The following is a 27,485-nucleotide window of genomic DNA, read 5'->3' on the forward strand; positions in this document are numbered from 1 at the left end:
TCTGGGAAACATCCACTCACACATTCACACTCATACACTATGGACAATTTAGCCTACCAAATTCACCTGTACCGCATGTCTTTGGACTGTAGGGGAAACCCGAGCACCCGGAGGAAACCCACGCAAACGCAGTTTCCTCCGGGTGGTCCGGTTTCCCCCACAGTCCAGACATGTGGTACAGGTGAATTGGGTGGGCTAAATTGTCCGTAGTGTATGAGTGTAAATGAGTGTGAATGGATGTTTCCCAGAGATGGGTTGCGGCTGGAAGGGCATCCGCTGCGTAAAACACATGCTGGATAAGTTGGCGGTTCATTACGCTATGGCAAACCAAGATTAATAAAGGGACTAAGCTGAAATGAAAATGAACAAATGAATAAATGAATGACATGTGCCATAGAAGACAATGCCATGACACAATGAACGCATGGTGGTGTTTGAAGGCGTGAGATGTGAGCACAGATGCTCTTGACTATTCTGGAGGGAACTTATTGTATTATATCACTAATACTGAAATGTTTCAGGTGTTTTAGAATGACCAAAACAATATTTCAGATGCTTTACAATGCGCTCAGGCTGCTTTTACCATTCACACACATTTTTAACATCACATGATATGTTACGACAAAACCAAATGACTTTTTTAATGCCCATAGTGGAATTTGTTTGGTAAAAGTGCTTCCATCGTTTATGAATATCATCATTGTTAGTTATCGTTTGAACCATCACTACTATGTGAGTGAGATGTGAAACCAACTGTTTACAAAGTGAGGGTAGAAAAAAGGACAAACCTGAGATGATGCATGTTTATGTCCTGATATCGATTTGATCTTTAAAAAGGTTCCCATGGGTGAGCGAGGCAGGGGGAAGCGAGGCTGAGTGTAGACAGATTTTCAGCTGAAGGTGGTGTGGAGGTTGGCAGGGAAGCTTGAGGTTGTGTGCGGATGGGACGGGATAATAGCGCATCAACTCCATGACCTCGTAAAGGAGGATCGACACTCGGGACAATGACTGCATACCGAAAACAAGGTGGGTAAAGGCTTGAGTGACAGACACTGTAAGATTTGTTGATGGAATGAACATACATGTGGTGGGGCTGCACAACATTGGGGGAAAAATAACATTTCAATATTTTGTTTATCTGCAATATTTATTGCAATATGAATATAATGCCACAAGATGATAAAAGTTCACTTTCCCCAATTTCTGTTTAACGGAATGTGTTTCAACACATTTCTAAGCATGATGGTTTTAATAACTCATTTCTAATAACTGATTTATTTTACCTTTACCATGATGACAGTACATACTATTTTACTAATACTTTACATAATATTTCTTTTACTAATGTTTTTTCAAGATAATAGTATTCAGCTAAAAGTGCACTTCAGTGGCTCAGCTTGGTTAATTAGGCGAGTTAGGGTAATTAGGCAGGTCATAATGATGGTTTATATCTATCGTGTTGCCCTGTACACATATTTCTTTTGCAATTCACGTACAGTATGTTTGTGTACTGTATGTATTAATATATACAGAAACATACACAGTGCACATGTATGTATTTTATCTTGAATGTGATTAATCACAATTAATCGTTTGACACCACTAATTATATCCCAAATCAACATTGCAGATCCTACGATGTGACTATTGCCGATTTGCACATTGTGATATTGATGCTGATATATCGTTCAGTCCTAACATGTATTTTGTTTTAGCAAGTGGCAGTGTAAACTATCAAGCAGATTAGCTTAACTCATACTCTGTTATTATTTTGTAGCACTAAAAGTTTTATTTAACAATATAATTATAAGGTTCTACTTGACATTTTTGTCAAAATTGAGTTATTTACACATTCTTATTAAATGGCAACTTATTTACACTCTTTTTTTTTATAAGTTGCTTACATGTTAATACTTTTTTTGTTTAAAAAACAAATGTTACATGCAATGTTTACTATGGATTGCAAAAATTTATAACACCTTATAACTCCAAGGTGACGAAATAGAAGCGGGCAAAAATACCAAGGTTTCTTCAGCTAAGTTAAAACTATCGATTTTTTATATTATAGAAGATTATATATAACATTACCCTTTTAGTGCCAATAGCATACAACCAACATTACATGCAAAAGATTCATGTTCATCTGTATTGGATACAACTCAACATGCTTTTTGAGTAAATCTCTGGACATTTCATTCCTAATCTGATGTGAAACAAATGAATACAAATAAATAAATAAATAAATAAATAAATAAATAAATAAATTAATAAATAAATAAATACATGAATAAAAATAAATAAATAAATAAATGCATAATAAAATAAATAAATAAATAAATAAATAAATAAATAAATAAATAAATAAATAAATAAATAAATAAATAAATAAATAAATAAATAAATAAATAAATAAATAAACAAACAAATAAATACATACATACATACATACATACATGCATACATGCATACATACATACATAATCTGTTCTGTGTCATTATAGCAATGTTTCCATGGATGAACCAGGTGAACCAGACCCAGGGAGAAAAGCAGTCAGGACAAATACTAGTGCATACGAAACAAAGGTTTGAAGGTGATGACCTGTTTCTTCACCAAATGAAAAGTGTAACTGGTAAAAAGATGGAGCCTGGAGCACTTCCACTGACAGATGGGCAGATGATACTAAAAAATAGCAGTTTGTTTCAAGAGTGGCAGATATGAGCCTACAGTTAAACTCATGAACAGCAAAAACGACTGATATAAGCAGAAGTTTCTGATAAAGTTTCTACTTGCTGTTTCAAACTTTGGTTTCTCCCACTCATTGCCTTAACTGACTTTGTTGAAGTAGGTCTTTATTCTTCTTTATGTGTGTGACATATGTTATGTTTATGCTATTCTTTGTAGCATAAATGCATGTAAAGTAGGTGTTTAATTAGAAAGTAGTTCATCGCTGTGTTATATCTCGTCATCTGTGGCCTTGATGTAAAGCTTTAGACTGATGTCTGTCTTTTGGTTTAATTAACCGACCGTCAGAATGTGGGCAGAAAATATTTATAAATATATCTTTGAGAACACATGCTCAGTAAGTCTGAATGAAAACTAGCTGTGTGCTGACCACTTATGTAAATTAACTGCTATGACTTTCTGTAATGTTCTCCCCGTGTTCACGTGGGTTTCTACTGGGTGCTCCGGTTTCCCCCACAGTCCAAAACTTGCACTATAGGTCAAGTGGATAAGCTAAATAGTCCGTAAACGTGTGTGAATGAAAGTGTATGAGTGTTTCAAAGTGATGGGTTGCTGCTGGAAGGGCATCCACTGCATAAACCATAAGCTGGATAAGTTGGCAGTTCATTCCGCTGTGGCAATTGCTGATTATTAAAGGGACTTAGCCGAAAAGAAAATGAATGAATGAATTTCTATAATGCTAATTTAGATGCATTTACAAAATTAAGCATATTTTATTGATAGTATTATTACAATCATAATACATTTTTATTAATATTATTACATCAACATGGCATAATTGAAACCAAAACTTTTCTTCATTTATACAGCAGCTAGCATGCTAACTAATTAGCATTCTAAGCTAATGTTTTGTCGTTCAGTTATTAAAAACCTGGTCTTAGCTGGTCAGGCTGGAAAATGACCAGGTAAATCCAGCTAAAGCCAGCTTGACCAGCCTGGTTTAAGCTGGACATAGCTGGTTTTGGCTGGGCTCCCAGCCTGGCTAGACTGGTCAAGATGGTTTTAGCTAGTCATCTCTCAGCCTGAACACCTAAGACCAGGCTGGAAATGGCTGGAAACAAGCCTGGCAATGGCCAAAACCCCTCTAAAACCAGCTTGGTCGAGCAGCTAAAACCAGCCAACCAGCCTAGGGTGGTTTAAGCTGGATTTTTCAGTAGGGTATGAATAAACTATGGTAGCAAAATGTATGAATACTAATTAACAATGTTGTTTTGCCAAGCAATCATAGCTTATTTGAGCTAGCCATGGTCTACTATTTTCAATGCTATGGATTTCCTAAATTCAAATGCTCATTATCAAATGAATTGTATGGCACATCAGCATAACTGAAGCCACATCATATCTTCATTCAACACTCAAACCTATTAGCCTCCAAAGCTAGCCTGTTATTCAGTGTAATTAGCATGCACATGCATAGCCAGCTATGTAAATAATATGTGTTTACATTGTCAGCTACAAAAGTAAGGCTCATAAAAATGCTGTGGGTGATATAGCTTTTCACTTATAATCATTATAATCATTAGCGTTGATTAGCACCAGCCATATTAGCCTTTCAGCATGTTCTGCTAAGTCTTTATCTTGGTTCTAAAGTCATTGTATTAGCATTTTGTTTGATGGGGTCGCCACAGCAGAATGAACCGCCAACTTATCCAGCATATGTTTTTACGCAGCGGATGCCCTTTCAGCTGCAACCCATTTCTGGGAAACATCCATACACACTCACTCACACTCATACACTAAGGAGAATTTAGCCTACCCAATTCACTTGTATCGCATGTCTGTGGACTGTGGAGGAACCGGAGCACCCGGAGGAAACGCACGTGAATGCATTGAGAACATGCAAACTCCACACAGAAACACCAACTCCCCTGCCGAGGCTCGAACCAGCAACATTCTTGCTGTGAGGCGACAGCACTACCTACTGCGCCACTGCATCGCCCATTTATTCTGTTTTTTAAATAATAATAATAATTTAGATTTATATAATTATGATTTTGATCTGTCTATAATGGTCCATACCATTGTCAACTTATGATTGCACCCAGCGGGGTCGCAGGGAAATATTCAGTGACAAAACTGTTCAAAATACAGACAAAAGACAGTCAAAAGACTTCTTTTTTTCTTAAATTGGTGTTTGTATCTAAATACAGACTAAAAGTAATGTCAAAAGACTCATAGTGTGTATTTAAACAAAGTGATACAGTGAGCTTGATCTTTTATGATTCATTCATTGGTGTAGAAATGCAAACTTTTACCATTTGGTGGTCACATGGAACTGTACGTGTATATTGTATAAGTCAGAATCCAGTGATTAGGCCGATTCCTAAAAAACAGAAAACTTTAATATTTTTTATTAATAAATTATATTTGGCTTCAATGAGGCATGCATACTGAGTGTTACTCAAACTACTGCTAAAATCCAACCCCCACCTCCGTTAATGTATAATTTGCTGGTAAAAAAACAACGTTAAAATGAACATGAACCATCAAGTTTTTGAATACACTTTGCAAATATTCACCTTGCTAAAGCTGTTTGACAGCTTATATTACATAAAAACATATTTTGACCCAGTAAACATTAGATTTAAGCACGCTTAGCTCTAGCCATAATACTTACTTATGTTCATTTATTCATTTTCTTGTCGGCTTAGTCCCTTTATTAACCAGGGGTCACCACAGCGGAATGAACCGCCAACTTATCAAGCACATTTTTACGCATCGGATGACCTTCCAGCCACAACCCATCTCTGGGAAACATCCACACACACATTCACACACACACACACACACACTACAGACAATTTAGCCTACCCAATTCACCTGTACCGCATGTCTTTAGACTGTGGGGGAAACCGAAGCACCCGGAGGAAACCCACGCAAATGCAGGGAGAACATGAAAACTCCACACAGAAACGCCAGCTGAGCCAAGCATTGAACCAGCGACCTTCTTGCTCTGAGGCGACAGCACTACCTACTTCGCCACTGCGTCGCCACTTACTTGTGTTGTATTAGCATTTTGTTTTCAGAATGCAGTTGGAATTAGCCTAAAAATAATAATCACTTACAGATTTCTAGAAGTTAGGCTACAAAGGACATAGGCCTACAACTAATACTAATCATCCACTGATTAAAACTAATACGCTATCTTGACCTGCTGAGTCTGTGAGTGATTTCTATCTCGCTAAAGTAGTGTGGGTGTTTATATTATACAGAATATGCTTCGACTCCTGTCTGTGTTTCAGTAAACATTGCGTTTAAGCGCACACACACACACACACATGCACGCAAGACACATTTGAGCAGAGTAAGTGGAAACTCTGCCAAGTTGGAGATAAACTGAAATGAAATATGGTCATGACAGAACAGCCACAAGCACCGAGAAGCAGTTCAGCTGTCGCGCATAATTATTGTGACTCGGCATTAAATGCATGTCTGTGCATGTGTGAGTGTCAGACAAGCGCTCCAGGTCTCTAGTCCTCTTGCTTTAACCTTTCCCGGGCTTGTTGAGTGTGATATTGAGGGCCGAGATGCAGATAATGGCACCTGCTGGCTAATGACTCTTCGTCTATGCGCTAGCTAGCTAACACCGAAGCCATTACAGATTTAATCTCATGCAGCCATCGAGTCTCTCTCTCTCTCTCTCTCTCTCTGTGAAATTACCTCAACTATCTCTCAACGGCTGACTCTGCTGGATAATGATGAGCTGTTTTTCTCACCTACCGCTATGTCGCGGTCTCTAATTTATAGCAGCCTGTTTCCAACATCAGGAATAATAAATAAAAGGGAAACACTGAGATTTGTCGTAAAATCACATTGTATGTACTTAACAGTGTTATTCTGGTGTTGTTGGGTAACCCTTGAGGTTTTCAGTTTAATTTCCTTAATTTTCCTTTGGCTTAGTCCCTTTATTTATCAAAGGTCACCACAGTGGAATGAACCGCCAATTATTCCAGCATATGTTTTAAGCAGCGGATGCTCTTCCAGCCACAACACAGTATTAGGAAACACTCACACACTCTCAAATTCACACACACATACACCATACACTACAGCTAATTTCATTAATTCATTGATTTTCTTGTCAGCTTAGTGTCTTTATTAATCTGGGGTCGCCACAGCGGAATGAACCGCCAACTTATCCAGCATTTGTTTTATGCAGCGGATGCCCTTCCAGCCGCAACCCAGCTCTGGGAAACATCCACACACACTCATACACCACGGACAATTTAGCCTACCCAATTCACCTGTACCGCATGCCTTTGGACTGTGTGGGAAACTGGAGCACCCGGAGGAAACCCATGCAGGGAGAACATGCAAACTTTACACAGAAATGCCAACTGATCCAGCCGAGGCTCTATTTAATTCACCTATAGCGCTTATATAGAGCTTATAACAGAAAACTAGAGCACCCAGAACATGAGGAGAACATGCAAACTCCTCACAGAAATGCCAACTGGTAGTAGTTTCAGTTTGTATTAGGTTGTATTTTCATGTGACTTTGTTGCATACTTTTATTTACTTTTAATATTGCATACTTTATTTATGTTTAGTACTTTTATGGGATTTAATTTTTATTTGTAGCTAGAATTTCTATTTAATATTTTCAGATTTCTTCATTATTTAAGTAAAAAATTTGTATTTTTCTTATTTGTTATTCATTTATTTTTTTTTGTTTTTTCTTGTGTTTATTTAATGATTTGTTAGTTATTTCAGTTTAATGTTAAAATAAATGTGCATATTTTAATTTATTTTCTACAAGTAAATATATAAATTTATTTTCTTCAAGTAAATATATATATATATATATATATATATATATATATATATATATATATATATATATATATATATATATATATATATATATATATATATATATATATTATAATAATTAATTTATATAATATAATTAATTAATATAATAAAAATATTTTTTTTTCTTGGACAAATATATGAATAAGCCTATATTTTATTTAATATTTTTGTTATAAGATGGTGTCTATTTGCACTTCTACATATTTAAAAAATTTAGGCTTTTTATTTATTAAATATAGATAATATTTATTTATTTTCTGATTTCATTATATTTTATCCAAAGTTTTAGCAGTATACTTGATTTAACTGCTAAACTGCTTGTTCATTATATATGAATCAATAATATTTATATATATTATCAATTTATTATATATTATTAAGTAAAAGAAAACTAAAAAATGAAAATGAAAATTCTTTTATTGGGAAATATATAAGAAAGTAAATACAACGAATACAAAAATCACACTTTGTTTAATTTTATTTTGTGAATTAACATAATTTGTACAGTTCAACTAAAATACAATAAGGCAACTTTTTATTTATAGTGTTGTAAAAAATGCTTTGGTATGTATATTCCATGGATGATTAGTTTGCTCTGAATATGCCAGCCTAATTCTGTGAAGTGAGATTTATAATAAAAGTTTAATGGAAGCTCAAGCGTCCGTGTCCCAAACAGCAGCAGTCCCTCACGGAGCAGTGCCTTTATCAGCCAATGGACAAAGACATTACTTTCATTTACATAAACATTAATTTATTTATAAATCAAACTCAGACGGGACGCTTAACTCAAGTCATTTGCATTCTTTGTATGGTGAAATTGATTTAGCATTGAAGCTCAGCCATTGAAATATCACCCATGAGTGAATTCATAGACATGTTAATGCAGGGGACTGTATCTCTGCGTATGTAAGATTACATTCAGAAAGTGTGGGGAAAGTTTGACTTCTACTTTTGAACTACTTTGCATTTTCTTTGTGGTTTAATTAAGTTTAGCAAACATAGAACCAAAAACGCAGAAGAACAGATGTAAATTCGAAAGCAAAGGTATGTTGAAATGACAGAGGAAATTAATTATAATACATTTTGATTTATGTACTAATTTTAGTATTTTATTTTAGAACCTTAATTTAAATTTGACTCAAATTAATATGTATGAAACAATTGTAAAAAAAAAGAAATAATATTATATAGTGCTCAGCAAAAATGAGTTAACCTATTTGTATATATTTGTTTTCCATTTATGTCAGTATTGTCAATACATTTTGATGCATTTGAACAAAGCAGATTTATTAAACTTAACTTTATTGTTGTTTTTAACAATAATAATGATTTAGTCACCAAACATCTTTAGAAATGGAAAGATAATTTAATAGATTGAATTATTGCTATATATATATATATATATATATATATATATATATATATATATATATATATATATATATATATATACAGTTGATATCAGAATTATTAGCCCCACTTTGAATTTTTTTCTTTAAAAAATATTTTTCAAATGATGTTTAACAGACCAAGAAAATGTTCATGGTATGTCTGATAATATGAATAACTTACTTTACTTTCTTGTTTTATTTTGGCAAGAATAAAAGCAGTTTTAATTTTTTTTAAACAATTTTACGGTCAAAATTATCAGCCCCTTTAAGCTGTATTTTTTCCGAAAGTCTACAAAACAAACCATCGATGTACAATAACTTGCCTAATTACCCAAACCTGCTTAGTTAACCTAATTTATTTAGTTAAGCCTTAGGTCACTTTAAACTGTATAGAAGTGTCTTAAAAAATATTTAGTCAAAAAATACTTTCTGTCATCATGGCAAAGATAAAATAAATCAGTTATTAGAAATGAGCTATTAATGTGCTGAATAAATCTTCTCTTCGTCACACAGAACTTGGGGAAAAATAAACAGGGGGGCTAATAATTCAGGAGGCTAATATTACTTCAACTGTATGTAAAACAAATACATCATTTTTTTGTTTCTATACATTTTTTTTTTCATTTTTAAGAAAAAAAATATATAATTTAATATATTTCCTTAACATACACATTTAGATGTACTAATTTTTGGGCTGTTATCATAAGTTATGTAGTTAGATCAGTACAGATTAATCTAATGTATATGAACAGATATGAAATGGCAAAACAACATATAGAGAATATATATATATATATATATATATATATATATATATATATATATATATATATATATATATATATATATATATATATATATATATATATATATATATATATATATACATACATACATAACAATACCCTAATACACTTGACTTATTTATTTATTTATTTATTTATTTATTTCTTTATTTATATTCATTTGTTTCACATCAGATTAGAAATGAAATGTCCAGAGATTTACTCAAAAAGCATGTTGAGTTGTATCCAATACAGATGAACATGAATCTTTTGCATGTATATATATACATACATACATACATAACAATACCCTAATACACTTGACTATTTAACCTAAGCAACCAGTTGAACCTTTAAATTTACTTTAAGATGAATACTAGTATCTTGCAAAACAATCGACACCATATTATGTACCACATAATTATTAAAATAGTTTTGATGTTAAATGATCTAAATTTGGACATATTAAACTAGGAAGTAACAATTTACAAGAGGGCTGCAAATTAGTATATTCAAGTGTAACCAGTGTTGAACCTAACCATTGACAATATATGTAGTAAATGTGATTACTCATTAAAAATTTGGATCAACCAGCAGCCCTAGTTTTTACTAAATATAGCCCTGCACATCTCTCTCTCACACACACACACACACACACATGCACTCGGCACGGAGACAGATGTTCTGTGCACATGCGCTCCAGTTGTGTCAGTGTGTTTTATGTAACGGTGGCTGCTTTTAGCCTGAGCAATGAAAATATATTCTTGACCTTAATTAAGAAGATGTGCCGTGACTTATCTATAGTAAGGATGAGCTGAAACCATAGAAACAGAAGCAGTCCGACACATTATAGCCGCTCAGTGTTTCATATGATTGGTCTGTTAGCGGTGCGGTCAGAGTTCAGACTATAGCAGCGGCAAATATACAGCAGCGTCTCTGTCTGGACGTCCTGATGGGGAAAGGACAAGATTGGGTAATTAGCATCTGCCTCTGGAGAAAGGCTCGTCTGGAAGTGTAGTTGAGGAGACAGGAGGAGAGGGAAGGGAAATGAGAATCTCAGGGCTGGATTGCTGTGGGCTTTTCTGTGCCGCTTCTGGCGAGTTTCTGTGGACGCTTCGGTTTAAAGGCTTAGGATCCCACCTTTCTCTGGAACAGTTCAGGGAAGTGTCAACAAAGACACTCACATCCACACACACTGAAGGAGAGCAAAGGGTGAAATTATTAGTGGTGAGACAGTGAACATCACACAGAGCTGAATATTTCTGTCAGAATTTCCTGTCTTCACTGGATCTTGGACAAAAAAAAAAAAAAAAAAAAAGACTCAATGTTGAAGAATGTTCCAGATGTTTAGATCAAAATATTTATTAATTAATTTGAATAGAACTTCATTTTGTTTTGACAGTTCGCTATAGGTCCTTTCTTATCAACACTTCTATAGTAGGAAAACAGACCATGGAAGTCACTGGTTGCAGGTTTCCAGCTCTCTTTAAAATGGCCTTATTTTTATTTAAAAGAAGAAACTCATAAAGGTTTGAAATTACGGAGATTCCATACATTTCCATTCCCTTTAAAGTGAAATAACATAAACACGCACACACACAAACTCGCCGCTCTCTTCATTAGATAAACACTGCAGACCTCGGTTGTAACAAGTGGTTATTTGAGTTACTGTTGCCTTTCTATCAGCTCAAACCAGTCTGGCCATTCTCCTCTGACCTCTGGCATCAACAAGGCATGTGCGTCCCCAGAACTTCCGCTCACTGGATATTTTCTCTTTTTCTGACCATTCTTTGTAAACCCTAGAGGTGGTTGTGTGTGAAAATCCCAGGAGATCAGCAGTTTCCAAGTTCAAAGTCACTTAAATCACCTTTTTTTCCCCTCTTTCTGATGTTCAGTTTGAACTACAGCAGATCAACTTGACCATGTCTACATGCCTAAATGCATTCAGTTGCTGCCATGTGATTGGCTGATTAGAAATTTGCATTAACGAGCAGTTGGACAGGTGTACCTACAGTAACAAAGTGGCTGGTTAAATTGAGTCTACTCACTTTTTAAGTCACTGTTGCTTTTAAGACAATAAGTTCACTCATTACATAAATTAATTTATAAAGAGTGATTCAGATAAACCTTAAATGATCAGAAAATGACTCCAAAAGTAATCTAAAATCAATAAATGAGCAGTAAATATCTAGAATCTACAAATTTACATGGCACTCCAAGATCAAAGATACATTTATGATAATTCAATTGTATTGTATTACAATTTTGCTAGTGGCTGTTTGTTGTTTGTTTGTACACTGGGTGATGAATCATTATATTGACTGCCATAATGGTACTATAGATGACATGAAGACATAATGTTGAAAATAACCCTGAAAATTCATTCAACTTACACTCGCAAGTAGTATATGATTACCCAGCACGTCGGTTCCACCTCCTGTCAGTGCCTGGTCTAATAATTACACCCGGTTTAACTTTCTTCCTCTATATTTCTGTTCCCGCACATGAAACCGCTCAAACAATCTGTAAGTTTTATAAATTAAATATTCTCTTTGCTTTTATGTGCAACTCTGCTGCTAAATTCTTGGAGTGTAATAGCATATTCTTGAAATAGCTGTCAAAGTACATTAGTCGAGTGGAAAAGAATCATTAGGGATTATGGATTTTTAAATAACATCTCTCTTGCACAAATTCACTCACTTGTTTTATACTTTGCATTAACACAACAAAAAAGCAGCCAGTAAATTATACCGTCACGTTCTGCCAAAGTTGAGTCTAAAAAAATGATTTTTTTAACAGCTGTAGCGAGCATTATTCAGACAGATTACCGCACAGACATCTTACTCATTACAAGTCCATTATGAATGTTTATATTTATATTTTACTTTCAGCAGACAGCATATGTATAACTAAAACTGTCCTTTTTTTTCCAACACAGATGAAATAGTGGTTAAGATAGTATGAAAGAATAATTATAGGGACCATTTGTTTTTGTTTTAAAATCATAAAAGCTTTTGAAATAAGGCCGTTGCGCAAGGACTTATTGATGTTGAACAATTGCTCAAGCTCAGCATTGTTAAAGTGGAAATTCAAAGTGTGAAATAAGCACTTTTTGTCTCTTTAAAACACTGATAAGTGGACTGTACTTTAAACATTTGCTTTTGAAATGTAATTCAGAAATGCATTAGCATTAGAAGCTTCTTCAGTGAGTATTTTTAGGTCATCTGATTTTAATCTGATTAAGACAATAGTCTTATTAAGAGTCTACCACAGGGGTGGGCAAACTCGGTTCTGGAGGGCCGGTGTCCTGCATAGTTTAGCTGCAACACTAATCAAACACACCTGAACAAGCTAATCAGTGTCTTCAAGATCACTAGAAACCTATAAGCAGGTGTGTTTGATTAGAGTTGGAGCTAAACTGTGTAGGACACCGGCCCTCTAGGACCGAGTTTGCCAATCACTGGTCTTGTCTACCATGTAAACAGTGATTTTTTTATTAATTTAATCAGATTAAGGTCATGATCGAACTGAACAGAAATCAAATTAAGACATGTGGAGTATGCCAATTTTAGTCGCATTATTAAAGTGCAGTACAGACATGTGAACACCTTAAACTATTACTGTCATGTAGGATTTTCACCACATGTTGCGACAGGATAGTGTATATACACACAGCAGTTTGACACTATTCTCTGTACATACCAAGTCAGTAAAGGACCATAGACACCTGCATCGTGAAATCAAATTCCATTAAAACAACACTCCTCCAGCATACTCACATCCAATATCACATTTGTCACAGGGGGCATGCTTGAAATGCTTGAAAAACAGCCAAAATTACATGAAACTCTGGAGAAAATGTGGATAGTGTGGTAAAATTACTGTGGCACTAATATGCTACAAAATGGCTACTTTTGACAATTGTTCCAGGAACTATGAAATAGTAGTCTGAAAGCTTTTGATTTATACCTATTATGATTCACATCCAATGTCTTTGTTTAAACTCAACCTTCTTTATCAATAAAGAGAGCCACTGAGACCAGGAAATTGTCTGCTTCTTATCTTAGTAAAGACTGACAGTGCTACACTGAAACAGGTACTCTGCAACAACACAGAGAGCAATAGTTCCTATTGTGACAGCATTGTGTGTTTGGCTGCGTCCGAAACCGCATACTTCCATACTATATAGTACGCTAAAATCAGTATGCGAGCTGAGTAGTATGTCCGAATTCATAGAATTCGAAAATCAGTAGGCGAGAAGTACCTGGATGACTTACTACTTCCGGCGAGATTCTGAAGTGCGCATCCCATGCACGCTGCGCTATCCCATAATGCCCCGTGAGAGAATTCATGAATGGAAGTGAGACGACGCAACTGACGCTGGTAGGTCACGTGACCATGACAAAATGGCGGATGTAGTACGTCCGAATTCCATTCATACTTTTCACATTCATACTGTATATCAGTGGTTCTCAAAGTGGGGGTCGGGACCCCCCAATGGGTCGCGGGACGATGAAGGGGGGTCGCCTGGTGATTTCCAAGTATCTATTTATTTTTATTAAACCATAAGAATTACCATATTTTATCCATAACCTACTGAAAAGAAAAAAAATAGTTGTTTATAGTTACTATATAGTTACTATAGTAGCTCATAGTTACTAGTTCTATTGGATTGCGGCCCCTGGGGTAATCATTAGCAATGATTCAATCATTAGCAATGACTTAGCAATAGCGTCAGATGCAGCAGATTGATTTTATAATACCAGGTTAAACTTTCGGGCACATTTACAGCACTTACATAAATAAATAAACGAAGAATAGACTTGTTTTTTTTTGTGGTGTGTGCGCATTTGCATGCAAGTTTTCTGTATTTATAACCACCTCAGGGGATATTGGGGGTCGCGAGTCACAGGCATTGTTATTTTGGGGGCCACTGGCTGAAAAGTTTGGGAACCCCTGCTGTATAGAACACACTTTTTTAATGGCAGAGTAGTACGTTTAAATTCAAATGCAGTACCTACTGAGTAGTAGGCGGTTTCGGACGCAGCCTTTGTTTTATTTTTGCTTTGTGCATCCCCCTTTTTACCACCCTGTCTTTTCTCACCATGCTTGTTTATTTCTCCACACGCACTTGTTAGTGTGTATAAAATGCCACGTTTGTCATTTGTTGTTTGGTATGGGGTGCTACTAGGCTTAATGTGAGCCATTGTTTCTAGGTATCTACTTTGCTTACTGCTCTTTGTTAATAAATGTTACTGTCTGCATGTTGATCCGCCCTCTCACTTTTCCTGGAATATCCATAACATAACCATTTAAATATGTATTGTAATGCATATTTATATAGTGAATTTTATCCTGTATGGCCATACACTCGAAGTGCTTCACAATCACGAAGACGGTCTCTCCACTCCACCACCAGTGTAGAGCATCCACGTGGATGATGTGACAGCAGCCACAGGACATCTGCGCCAATAGGCTCACCACACTCCAGCTATTGATAGAGATAGAGCCAATTCAGTGGATGGGGATGATTGAACGTGATGGATAAGGGCTAATGGTGGGAATTTGGTCAGGACACCAGGGTTACACCCTTATTCGAGAAGTGCCATGGAATTCTGAATGTCCACTATGAGTCAGGACCTCAGTTTCATTATGTCACATTTGAATGACGGCACCCACTGACAGTATGTTGTCCCCTTCACTTTACTAGGGCATTATGACTCACACAGACAGCTGGTTGAGTGCCCCCTGCTGGCCTCACCAACACCACTTCCAACAGCAAACTAGTTTTCCTATGTGGTCTCCCATCCAGATACTAACCAGTCTCAGCCCTTGACCTGCAGGATGATATGGCTGTGTCACTAATCATATGCACTTCTAATTATCACTGGTACACAACAAGTTTCTTTTGAATGGGTACAGTCCTAGCAACAGCTTTAGATGATGTTTTGCTTGGTTCTGTGAATGAGTGTGACATGGATAAAAAAATAAATAAAAATAAAAAAACAAGCCTACCAGCATGACATTAACTGATAACATAAGCTCTTGTAATGAACTAAAATAAGATATTGCAAAAATGTGCAATATTTATACATAGGAAGATAAGACTCTGTAAGCAGATAAGAAAAAAAAAAGATTAGTGAAATTGGTAAAATAAGTGTGGGGAGAAAACAGTAGTTTCAAGTTTACTTGCGTCTAAGTGCCTTAAAGAAATCTGTAATAAGCTGTGAGGTTTTGAAGGCACAGATCTGGCAAACTTTGGCAAATTCAGTGATTATTTCATCCCCAGAAGCCTTGGCAATATCAGCCTGATACCTTATGCACAATTTTGTTTCCCACTCGACTGATAAAACCCTGACTCCTGCAAGCTGTAGTCTGATTTCATCATACTTTAATGGGTTTCCAACATATTCAGCTCTCCTTGTTTTAGCCCAAGGGTTCTTGACCTATTGTGACCTAACTGTTGGACATAGTTTTAGGTAAGTCGTTCTTTTTTCTTGTACCTTACTTTTAGCCTTCAAGCAACAGTGTCTGGTTTGGTATGTACACACCTGAGTGCTTCTTGAGATGGTCTCTTGTGATATTTTGATGTAATTTTAATCTCCTCAGAGCAGATGTGCACAAACAAAACTCTGTTGTCCTCGAGGAGAAGTGAATGAGAGGGCTTGGAGAATTTGCCGCAGAGAAAAAGCCTCCTCTACTACCTCCCCTCTCTCTCTCTCTCTCTCTTTAAGACAGGTTGGCAGTAACAAAAAGATGTGCCAGGCTGCAGAGCCCCCATAATCTGCATGGATGGCTTTGCTGCATTTCCGCAGAGTCTGAGCAAACTCTTGGCCAAGCTTCACATCACCGCTCAGGTCTGAATGCCCGAGGTTCCCTCTGTAAAGCTCAAATCTTCTGTGTTCTCCCTTTCTACTTTCCTGCTTTTGTTATTCCTTCTCAGGAAAAACTGATGGATGGTAAGGGAATTGTTAAGCCATCTTGGGGAGTTATTTACACACTCACATGTCGTTCCAGACATGTATGGCTTCCTTTCTCTTGTGAAATCTTTTTTTTATGTGAATGTGCTTTTATATGAGTATTCTGGTTGCTTTTTCTGAATATTGTCTTCCAGTTTGCTGTTAACTGCTACAACCGAAACATGCAGGCAATGCAGTCAATGGTTACAACTCAGTCACTAAATTCAAACATATTATAATTTTGCTAAACAATCTGTAGATTTATGCGGAATGATTTGGGGAGTATCGTAACTAAGAATGTAATATATGAAAAAAATAATAATTTAATGTTAACAATAGAAATCCAATTAAATCCACTTATTTGGTAAACAAAGCAAGTCTCTCATATAATATATCTATTAAAAGACAGAAAATATTACTTTATACACTCTATTGCAAATAAATCAAATAAGCATTTTCATATTAGTCAATAATATTACTGAAACTACTGACTGACTGGACTTATTAATTATTATTTATTATTTATTAATTAATTATTAAACTTATTATTAATATTATTATTTATTATTATTATTAATGGGGTTTGCCATAGGCAAAGTCCATTCTTACTATTGTGGTTTATTATTCTGTCTTCTTCTTCTTCTTCTTCTTCTTCCGTACACTTTTTCGGCGCGTAACTAGTCCCGCAGCTTTCGTCCCAGACCCTTGAAAGTGGGCTCAAATCGTGCGGCTTTATCGGGAATGGTGTGCTATGACTTTTATAAGGGGTGGGTGGTTTTGGGGCCCCGCAGGGGCCCCAAAACCACCCCCCAAAACGCATTGACTCAACATTACGCCCAACTTTGACAGATTATAGCGCCAAGTGTGAAATTCATAGAAATATGGGATTTACAGCATCTGTAGGGGGTTGCAGCCTAAGTGAGAACATACCCCGCAAGGGGGTATAAGTTGCACCCCTGGGGCTCTAGGACGTCCCAAAGTGCTCCCATTGACTTACATTGGCCCATTGACTCCCATTCATTTTTCTAGAAGAGCACTAAACGCGCCGCGAAATGGGAAGACCTTTAAAGCGTTATAGCGCCAAGTGTGAAATTCGTAGAAATATGGGATTCGCAACATCTGTAGGGGGTTGCAGCCTGTATGAGAACATACCCCAAAAAGGGGTATAAGTTGTACCCCTGGGGTGCTAGGACGTCCCAAACGGGTCCCCATTGACTTTACATTGCCCATTGACTCCTATTCATTTCTTGACTCACATGTCAATCACAGTACATAGCAGTGTCATACAGACTTGGGGGTTGGCTTACTTAACTGAGGCAACCAATCAGCATCTCAATATGATTTTGAAGCTCACAAGCCACGCCCCCCCAAACCATTTAAAGACCCCTAATAAGTGCCCCATTGACTTAACATGGGGTGGGATGTCCCATTGCAGATCCCATTGACTTCCATTATAAATGTTACACATCAATAACATTACATAGGAGTGTCATAGAGAAATGGGGGTGGGCTCATTTGACTCAGGCAACCAATCAGCATCACTATATGATAATGATGCTCACAAGCCACGCCCCCAAATTGGTCCCATTGACTTCTATTATAATAAGGCTAGATGCATATCTTTGCATAGCACTGTCATACAGACTTGGGGGAAGGCTCATTTGACTCAGACAACCAATCAGCATTTCAATATGATAATGAAGCTCTTAAGCCACGCCCACAAATCCATTTAAATACCCTTAATAAGTGTTCCATTCACTGCCATTTTAACTGGTCTACATGCATATCTTTGCATAACAGTGTCCTATAGACTTAGGGGTTGGCTCATTGGACTCAGACAACCAATGAGCTTTTCAATATGTTAATGAAGCTCACAAGCCACGCCCCCAAACTGGTCCCATAGACTGCCTTTATAACTGGCCTTCATGCATATCTTTGCTTAGCAGTGTCCTGTTGACTTGGGGGATGGCTCATCTGACTCAGACAACCAATGAGCATCTCAATATGATAATGAAGCTCACAAGCCACGCCCCCAAACTGGTCCCATAGACTGCCATTATAACTGCTCTACATGCATATCTTTGCTTAGCAGTGTCCTATTGACTTGGGGGTTGGCTCATTTGACTTGGACAGCCAACCACATTCAAGTTCACTCTGTAACCTCGCCCATAGCAACAAAACAGAGTACCCTAGCAACCGTTCATCAACAGCTATATCTCAGCATCGGAACATCGTAGAGACTTGGGGATTGGCTCGTTTGACTCATGCTAGCAAACGGAACTTTCTATATGCTACACATGCTAGCAGTGACTAGCTACATGCTAATATTGACTAGCCATGTACTGTAACTTGCTAGAAATGCTTACTAAGTATAAATATTTCATCAGGCATGTATGTGAGGCTTGCCTAGTAACCACCCAGGGTACCCTAGCAACTGCCTAGCAACCACCCAAATTACCCTAGCAACCGCCTAGCAACCACCTAGCAACCGCCTAGTAACGCCTTAGTAAGGGCCTAGCGACCACTCAGGACACCCTAGCAACCGCCTAGCAACGCCTTAGCAACCACTCAGAATACCCTAGCAACCACCTAGCAACACCTTAGCAACCACCTAGCAACCACTTAGGACACCTTAGCAACCGCCTAGCAACACCTTGGCAACCACCTAGCTACCACTCAGAACACCCTAGCAACCGCCTAGCAACCACTCAGAACACCCTAGCAACCACCTAGCAACACCTTAGCAACCACCTAGCAACCACTTAGGACACCCTAGCAACCACCTAGCAACACCTTAGCAACCACCTAGCAACCACTCAGGACACCCTAGCAACCGCCTAGCAACCACTTAGAATACCCTAGCAACCACCTAGCAACACCTTAGCAACCACCTAGCAACCACTTAGGACACCTTAGCAACCGCCTAGCAACACCTTAGCAACCACCTAGCAACCACTCAGGACACCCTAGCAACCGCCTAGCAACGCCTTAGCAACCACTTAGAATACCCTAGCAACCACCTGGCAACACCTTAGCAACCACCTAGCAACCACTCAGGACACCCTAGCAACCGCCTAGCAACGCCTTAGCAACCACTTAGAATACCCTAGCAACCACCTAGCAACACCTTAGCAACCACCTAGCAACCACTCAGGACACCATAGCAACCGCCTTGCAACACCTTAGCAACCACTCAGAACACCCTAGCAACCATTCAGAACACCCTAGCAACCAAAACAAATACATTGTACCCCATCGATTTGCCACGCAAACCCCATTCACATTTCCTTTAGGAAATGTACAATTCTAGTTATTATTATTATTATTAATTTATTATAATTAATTATTATATACTTATTATTATTATTATTATTATTATTATTATTACTGACTGGACTTATTTGGTAAACAAAGCAAGTCTCTCATATAATATATCTACTAAAAGACAGAAAATATTACTTTATAAACTGTATTGCAAATAAATCAAATAAGCATTTTCATATTAGTCAATAATATTACTGAAATTACTGACTGACTGGACTTATTATTAATTATTATTTATTAATTAATTATTAAACTTATTATTAATATTATTATTTATTATTATTATTATTAATTTATTATAATTAATTATTATATACTTATTATTATTATTATTATTATTATTATTATTATTATTATTATTACTGACTGGACTTATTTGGTAAACAAAGCAAGTCTCTCATATAATATATCTACTAAAAGACAGAAAATATTACTTTATAAACTGTATTGCAAATAAATCAAATAAGCATTTTCATATTAGTCAATAATATTACTGAAATTACTGACTGACTGGACTTATTATTAATTATTATTTATTAATTAATTATTAAACTTATTATTAATATTATTATTTATTATTATTATTAATTTATTATAATTAATTATTATATACTTATTATTATTATTAATATTATTACTGACTGGACTTATTTGGTAAACAAAGCAAGTCTCTCGTATAATATATCTACTAAAAGACAGAAAATATTACTTTATAAACTGTATTGCAAATAAATCAAATAAGCATTTTCATATTAGTCAATAATATTACAGAAATTAATAAAAAAAAATATATACATACATTTATTTACACTAGTAAATAGACTTAACGATGGGCTAAATATCTGCGGATTTCTGGGCGGACAGATTCAGTGTGGGCCTAGTTATGACTAATGTTTGAGGGAATGACACTCATTTTAAACTGTAATCAAAACTGACTGGACTTCACCTTCCAGCCAATCAGAATCAAGAAATTCAACTGACCATGGCATAACTGAAATCATTCTACATAGTGCTATGGAACTATAATGTGGCCAAGCTCTGCCTGGAACTACTTTAATTAGGTGTTTATTTGAGAAAAAAAAATCTCACCATAAATGTTCATCAGCCAATAAGAATCAAGCATTCAAAACACTCATAGTATACGATAACTAAAGTTTCCTATCTACATGTCATGGTTACAAACTCACCTATAAATAATAATCACCTTAGGCAACGATGCTTTTAAAAGATTTCCTCTGAATCTGGTAAGGAATAATCCACATCCTCCTGGGAATCATCATTCACGGCATCTTTTTAAAACCCTTCCCTCTTAAGTAGTTGGAAAAGAATCGTGAAATGCCCCAATATCGACGCTGATTGCTTAGACGCACCAATTCTCCACGCAGAATAAAGTCATCATGGCATTAATGGAGGGAAAATTAAAAGCTTTTCTTGGCCACTTGTTTTTCATTCCCCATTGCTCAGGGCAAAATGGTTCCTATGGAGTGCTTTAGTGAGGAGGCTGGTGAAGGCGATGCCAGCGGAGAGCAGATGGAAGGAGAGCTCCTAAAGAGAAATCACCCAAAAGCATCTGTTAACCGCCTTTCATCACACATACATTTTTTAATGGCTGAGGGGAAAGATCTCCGCCTGATGGATCGATCGCGCTATTGTTTCTAATCAATGGTCAGTGGGGAAATTTTTATTTTTGGAGCTGTATTAAAAGGGAGGTTATTATGAAGGCTTGGGGCTTTAAATGAGTTATTTATTGGCTCATTAAAGTTTGTTTTGAAGCCATTTTTTGACATTTAAAGTGAAGGTACACTTGAGAAAATGGTAGGCTGTGTACATACAATAGGGGTAAAATATGGAGTAGCTCAACTGCTGTGGTTCCACTTTATATTAAGTGGCCTAAACTATTATGTACTTACACTGAAATGAATCATTTGTTAAATTGTACCTATTGTGCAAATACATGTTTTTGCAATGAACTTATAATGGATTTAAATACATGCATGTAATGCAATGTTGATCATCCATTTACCTTAACCAACAAGGTTCAAGAGACCCTGGAGTACTTCTTTGAAATTGTAACAAATGTGTGCAACCCAGGCTCATTCTGAAAACGTGGTCTTGCGGACCATTCTGGAGATCACAAATTATTTATCCAGAGGTACAGTACGTATGGCTGCATTTCATTTTTTAAGTGAGCGCTACGGGGCGGTATGACGCTGTTTCTTTTCATGCTTACCGGCTGACCGCTTACCTCCATGTGGAGGGCTTTCCTACCGCAAGCAGTTTGTCCAGTTAGCTAGTCATGTACTTCCGCTTACTTGAGACACAGAGAGGAGCTGACCACGACGACGAAGACTGGGTTTGAGTCTGAGGAAGGGCGGTTCCAGAAATCAGGTAAGACAAAAACAAAATCCAAAAAAATAAAGTGAGCAAGGTCATAACAGGGCGAGAATGTGTAAAATCTGAAAACGTGGTAAAAATCAGACGAGGGCTTTTCTTTTTCTGGACGGCTTTTGTAAATTGTTGGTTGGGTTTAGGAAAGTAAGCGGGTGGTCGTGTCAATCGGTAAAATTGGGGAAAGAGCAGGGTGGGTCAGCTGATAGGCCGGTCACCCAGTCAATCATTCAGCCAGTCGGATAGACGATTGTTCTACAGTGGCCTCTAGTGCGTTCACATGAGAACATTGCAGGCGTGAACGGCACTCGCAAGAGACATTTAAGATATGAAAAAGCACACACAATGGCCTCTTGTGGATTCACGAAAACAAAAACTGCAAAAATCGAACCTCCAGAAATGTCCGCGGGACTACATTTTCAGAATGAGCCTGGGTTGAATGTGTGTGTGTGTGTGTGTGTGTGTGTGTGTGTGTGTGTGTGTGTGTGTGTGTGTGTGTGTGTGAGCATCAGTTAAGTCAACGTTAACACTTGTCAGCTTTAATTGTGGGAAAACTGGATAATTTTTAGCTTTTGTCAACTAATATCAGGGTTTAAATTTGTTTTTGGGGCAGAATCCAAACAGGTGACGTAGGGCAAATCTGCTAGTGGAGTGATGATGCGTCAGTTTCCTATTATTATTCATTGCAAAGACATCCTATGGAATTAAAAAACAGCCTATGTTAACATGCCTAAATGCATTAAGTTGCTGTCATGTGATTGGCTGATTAGAAATTTGCGTTAACAAACAGTTGGACAACATTTAAAGTACCTAATAAAGTGGGCGGTGAGTGTATTATATTATATTATATTATATTATATTATATTATATTATATTATATTATATTATATTATATTATATTATATTATATTATATTTTTAGATTATCTTGATAGTATTTTTTCTACTAGACAGATATTAGATATATATTACAATTTATCTTTGTGTTTAATTCCACTATAAACATGCAATTAGTTTTATTCAGAAATCTACAAACATGTGGAAACTATAAGAGGTAATACAATATTATGTCTTCTTTTCTTTTATTCATTTACTTGAAATAACAACATGTCTTAAACAAATAAAATCAGCATCAAGCCATTGACTTTAAAACTCCAGGAGGTTCAGTCAGAGTATAACCGGTTTAGTTTTAGCATTTCCATATCATCCTAATCGCCATGAAATCTTCTTCGGTATGCTTGCGCTCTGTGTTTTGGAGGTATATAATCATCTGATTTGCATGCAGGACCATTTTGAATTCCATTTGCAGACCATACAGAAAGCAAAGGTTTTAAACTAAATAAAACTTCACTTTGCAAGTGTTAACCTGTCAGCTTACGGCCATAGGGAAGGCAGCATCATGGTCAGTGGTTTCTCTATGATATGAGGAGACCTCAGTGCTATTTTTAGCCTTTATAAGCCAGCAGCACTGTTGAAAACACAGATTTGTTTGAAAATTACAGGCGAAAAAAAATTCACTGAATGTCCAATAGTCACCACAGTGCATCAGCCACACACTGAATATCAGCTTATAGGTTGAAAACTGCATTGTGCATCACCAGCAAGAATGAAGTGTCAACCTTAATAAATATCAGTGTAAAGCCGGGACCTCAGAGCTGAGCGAACAGCGGCGCTTCAAACATTCATACTGGTAAAAACAGTATCAGATTCCTTGGAGAAACGTATTTTTAATCTGCTCTCGGTGGAGCTGGATATGCAGATAGCTGTTTCTCAGAGCAAAACAACTCACGACTCCTACATTTATTCATAAACCTCAGGTTGGTCAGAGATGATCGCATACCTGCAGGAAAATACTATTTAAATTCATAAATGAATGCATAAATGTGCCAAATGTGAACACTTTATGACGCATGTTCCAGCACAGGTAAATGAGAGTGTGTCAGATTGTTAAAGTAAATGTATTGTCAAAAGTTATCTGAGGTAATTAGAATTACTGTACATAACTGTTTAAAGCTGTTTTTGACTTTTATTTTGCAAAGATGCATTATCCTAAAATGATTAATAGTGACAGTAAAAAAAAACATTTCTAATGAATGTTGTTTATTAAAATCAGCATCATAGATTGATCATATTATATTTCTTGATAATAATATGCTTTCTGAAATATCATGTACAGTGATATCGTGTCAGTACTGTAGTAATATGAATAAATTCAGCATACTGCCACATGGATATCTCAAACATTTGGACACACATATGACAGGTTTGAATCAACTGAACATTTTCTATTAGTAATTAGCAAAAGTATTTATTTTGATTTTATTAATCAAATAGTTTTTTTTAAAAAGATAGTTCCATATAGTGAGGACTTTATTGTACTAATAAGGCAGCATATGTTTGGTAAATATCCTCATTTACATTCAGTATGGGGATTTTTGCATACTGTTTCAGAATTTATCCTCAGTAATCACCTAGTAAGCAACAGTAAATGAGACTACTGATTAGTCACATGGGTGGAATGTCCACTACATATTCCAAAATCACCTCAAGCCAGCACTTTTCAATAGTATCTGACTGTAGACTTGCAAGCTGAGACATGCAATCTCAGACATGCAATCTCAGACACAATGCATAGGGTTAGAGGTGGGGTTAGGTGTTTAATTAAAAGCATTGCATGCAGCTCATCTTGCATCTGCACCCAGTCTGCAGCTATACCCTTCTTGCTGTGACATGAAGGACTCAGGAACAAGAGATGCATTTGGCAGCTTAAAGACGACTTACATGTAAAGAATGAAGTCACATGAATTACTCAGGTGTTACTTCAACAGAATGTAAAAATCTGGTTCTGTGGGTCTCGTCTATCAATTCTGATCTTTATTTTTTATTTTACATCGGATTCAAGTCAGGTGATTAGCCACTCTATAGCTTGATTTTCTTTCTCTGAAAGCATTTGAGAGTTTCCTTGGCTTTGTTTTGGATCATTTACTTGCTGAAACGTTCAACCTGGTTTTGTCTTCATCATCCTGCTAAAGTAGATGTTGGACTGAAGCAGCTGATATTACTTTACACCTAAGAAGGGCAGAGGATTGCTGAAAACTACTGAGAGAATTCAGCTGCTGTCTGGGCTTGCCTTTCTACACCTCCCTTTCTTCATGTGTTCAATACTTTTTCCTGCGTCATTTCATTTTATTACTTTTTATCATTTTATTATTTTATCTAGATTTATTTTCTCTGCATATCTGGGTTTTTTTTTTTTTTTTGGTTGTTACCATCATCTGATGACATTTTCAAGGCAACGGCACTTTTAGAAATATGTTTTCAGAGAAAAATGGTGATGTGTTGAATACTTAATACTTAATTTAATTCACAAAATAGGTCTAATGCGATTGATGCATTCCATCACTCATTTCTCATTCTGTACTTCAAAATACACACTATGGTGAGAAAAATGGCAAATTTTTTATAAAATCCTTTCATTTCCCCCAAAAAATCTCTAAACTTGGAATAAAAATCTTTTTTTCAAATGCATTTCTATCTCCCTGTAACAAATATTGTTCTGAGGATACAAATGCAGCACCTTTATTAACAGGAGTAGTCAGGAAAGTAATTGGTCACAAACGGGAGCAAACTTTAACATATGGGCAATACAAATGAGTAGTCAGGTTACAGGCAAAGAGATCGGTCCAGACGTCTAACAGCATAAACAATACCCAAAGCGAGGGTCAAGAAACACAACACGGAAAAAGAGTAAACAAGGAAACGCTTTACAGTCTTCCAAAAACAAGACTCAGCACTGCGTCTGTGCAAGTGTGATGTATAAAAAGTCTACGATATCAGTCCATGATGAGTTACCAGCTGTGTGTGTCTAATCAGAGGGAATCAGGAACCGCTGTGTGCGAGGTGTTTACTGGGCGTTATAGTTCGATAACGTGACAAGTTTGTAGTTCTCCAGCGATCCGCAGCTGCTAGATAACTGGTGATTGTAACACTCCCATTATTCACACTAACATTTTTCTAACCCTAACCCTAATCTGTAAGAGTTTGGTGAATGTGACCCCCAGGTCAGGTCTCTTCATCATGGCCAAGTGTGCGGCATCCTGACTGTCCAGCACACTAACTCCAAAAGTACCTCAAGGGAGCATTAAAACTTTTTTTTAATCACTCGTAATACTATAAAAAGCACGTTTAGGTACAAGTTGATGGGAACCCAGCCTTTGATAGCATGTCGTGGTTTGTCAACATATTTAAGATTGTTTTACTAAAACTTTTCTGTTTGTAGTATTTTGCTGTCATGTGAAAGCACTTTACAATTTATTTTCGCTTCAATATATGTCTTTTTTAAATTCAAAAAGTATTGTTTTTAAAACCACACATTCTTGGTTTTATCCAGACTCCATTGTGACTCACAAAAGCAATTCAAGGAGCAACAATATTCAAAGCACAGTCCCACCTGTATTTGTCTAAGCACCTAATGGCCACCTCCCAGTTTGGTGGCTGTAATTCAGTCTGTTAATTCTCTCATGAAGGTGTTCAGATTCACAGCTTGTTACAGGCTCCAACTTTTCCCTGCCAACTCTGCCTTAATCTCCAGTCTGGCCGGGGCTCTTGGGGTTTGTCTTTCATGACTTGAATTTATTTTTTTCCCCCCATAAATAATTCAGTGTTTTGCATCGACTAAGTGCCATATGCTTAATACGCAGGACCTAAGACAACGGTGCTTCCTGCATGTTAATATGTGATCGACTTCCTCTTGTTAGGGGTCCGTTTATGCTCCAAATTTCGTTTTTACAATGCATCCTCAGCTTTCTTCTGATGAAACGGCTGGTATCAAGTGAAAGATCTATAATGTTGAATTACTGTGAAGTTCACATGCTCGATATTGCATTTTTTTATGCCGATGGTCATTTATTGATCAAGCAATAAGTCAGGGCAGGATTATGGTTCATGCCTGAGGCTTCAGACATTGGGGTAACATTGACGTCATCAAGCAAATTTACCAAGAAAATGGTCGTTAACACTTTTTAGGAGTTTGTGTTGTTGTTTTTTGTTCCACAGTAATGAAAAAATAGACATCACATGGT

General features: G+C 36.5%; 1 protein-coding gene and 2 long non-coding RNA genes across 12 annotated transcripts in view; 2 read left to right on the forward strand and 1 right to left on the reverse strand.

Annotated features, from left to right (window-relative positions):
* Positions 1 to 27,485, forward strand: part of cadm2b (cell adhesion molecule 2b) — a 462,115-nt gene that overhangs the window by 22,590 nt on the left and 412,040 nt on the right.
* Positions 887 to 2,800, forward strand: LOC147833581 (uncharacterized). The gene is made up of 2 exons (XR_015509040.1): positions 887 to 1,026; positions 2,502 to 2,800. It is a non-coding gene; the product is annotated as an uncharacterized LOC147833581 (long non-coding RNA).
* LOC147833582 (uncharacterized) lies at positions 17,348 to 19,775 on the reverse strand. Its single transcript, XR_015510077.1, has 3 exons — positions 19,542 to 19,775; positions 18,732 to 19,260; positions 17,348 to 18,584 (listed from the first exon to the last, which is right to left on the reverse strand). It is a non-coding gene; the product is annotated as an uncharacterized LOC147833582 (long non-coding RNA).

Source organism: Danio rerio, chromosome 15 (assembly GCF_052040795.2).
Source record: "Danio rerio strain M-AB ecotype USA chromosome 15, GRCz13ab, whole genome shotgun sequence".
Classification (NCBI taxonomy): domain Eukaryota; kingdom Metazoa; phylum Chordata; class Actinopteri; order Cypriniformes; family Danionidae; genus Danio; species Danio rerio.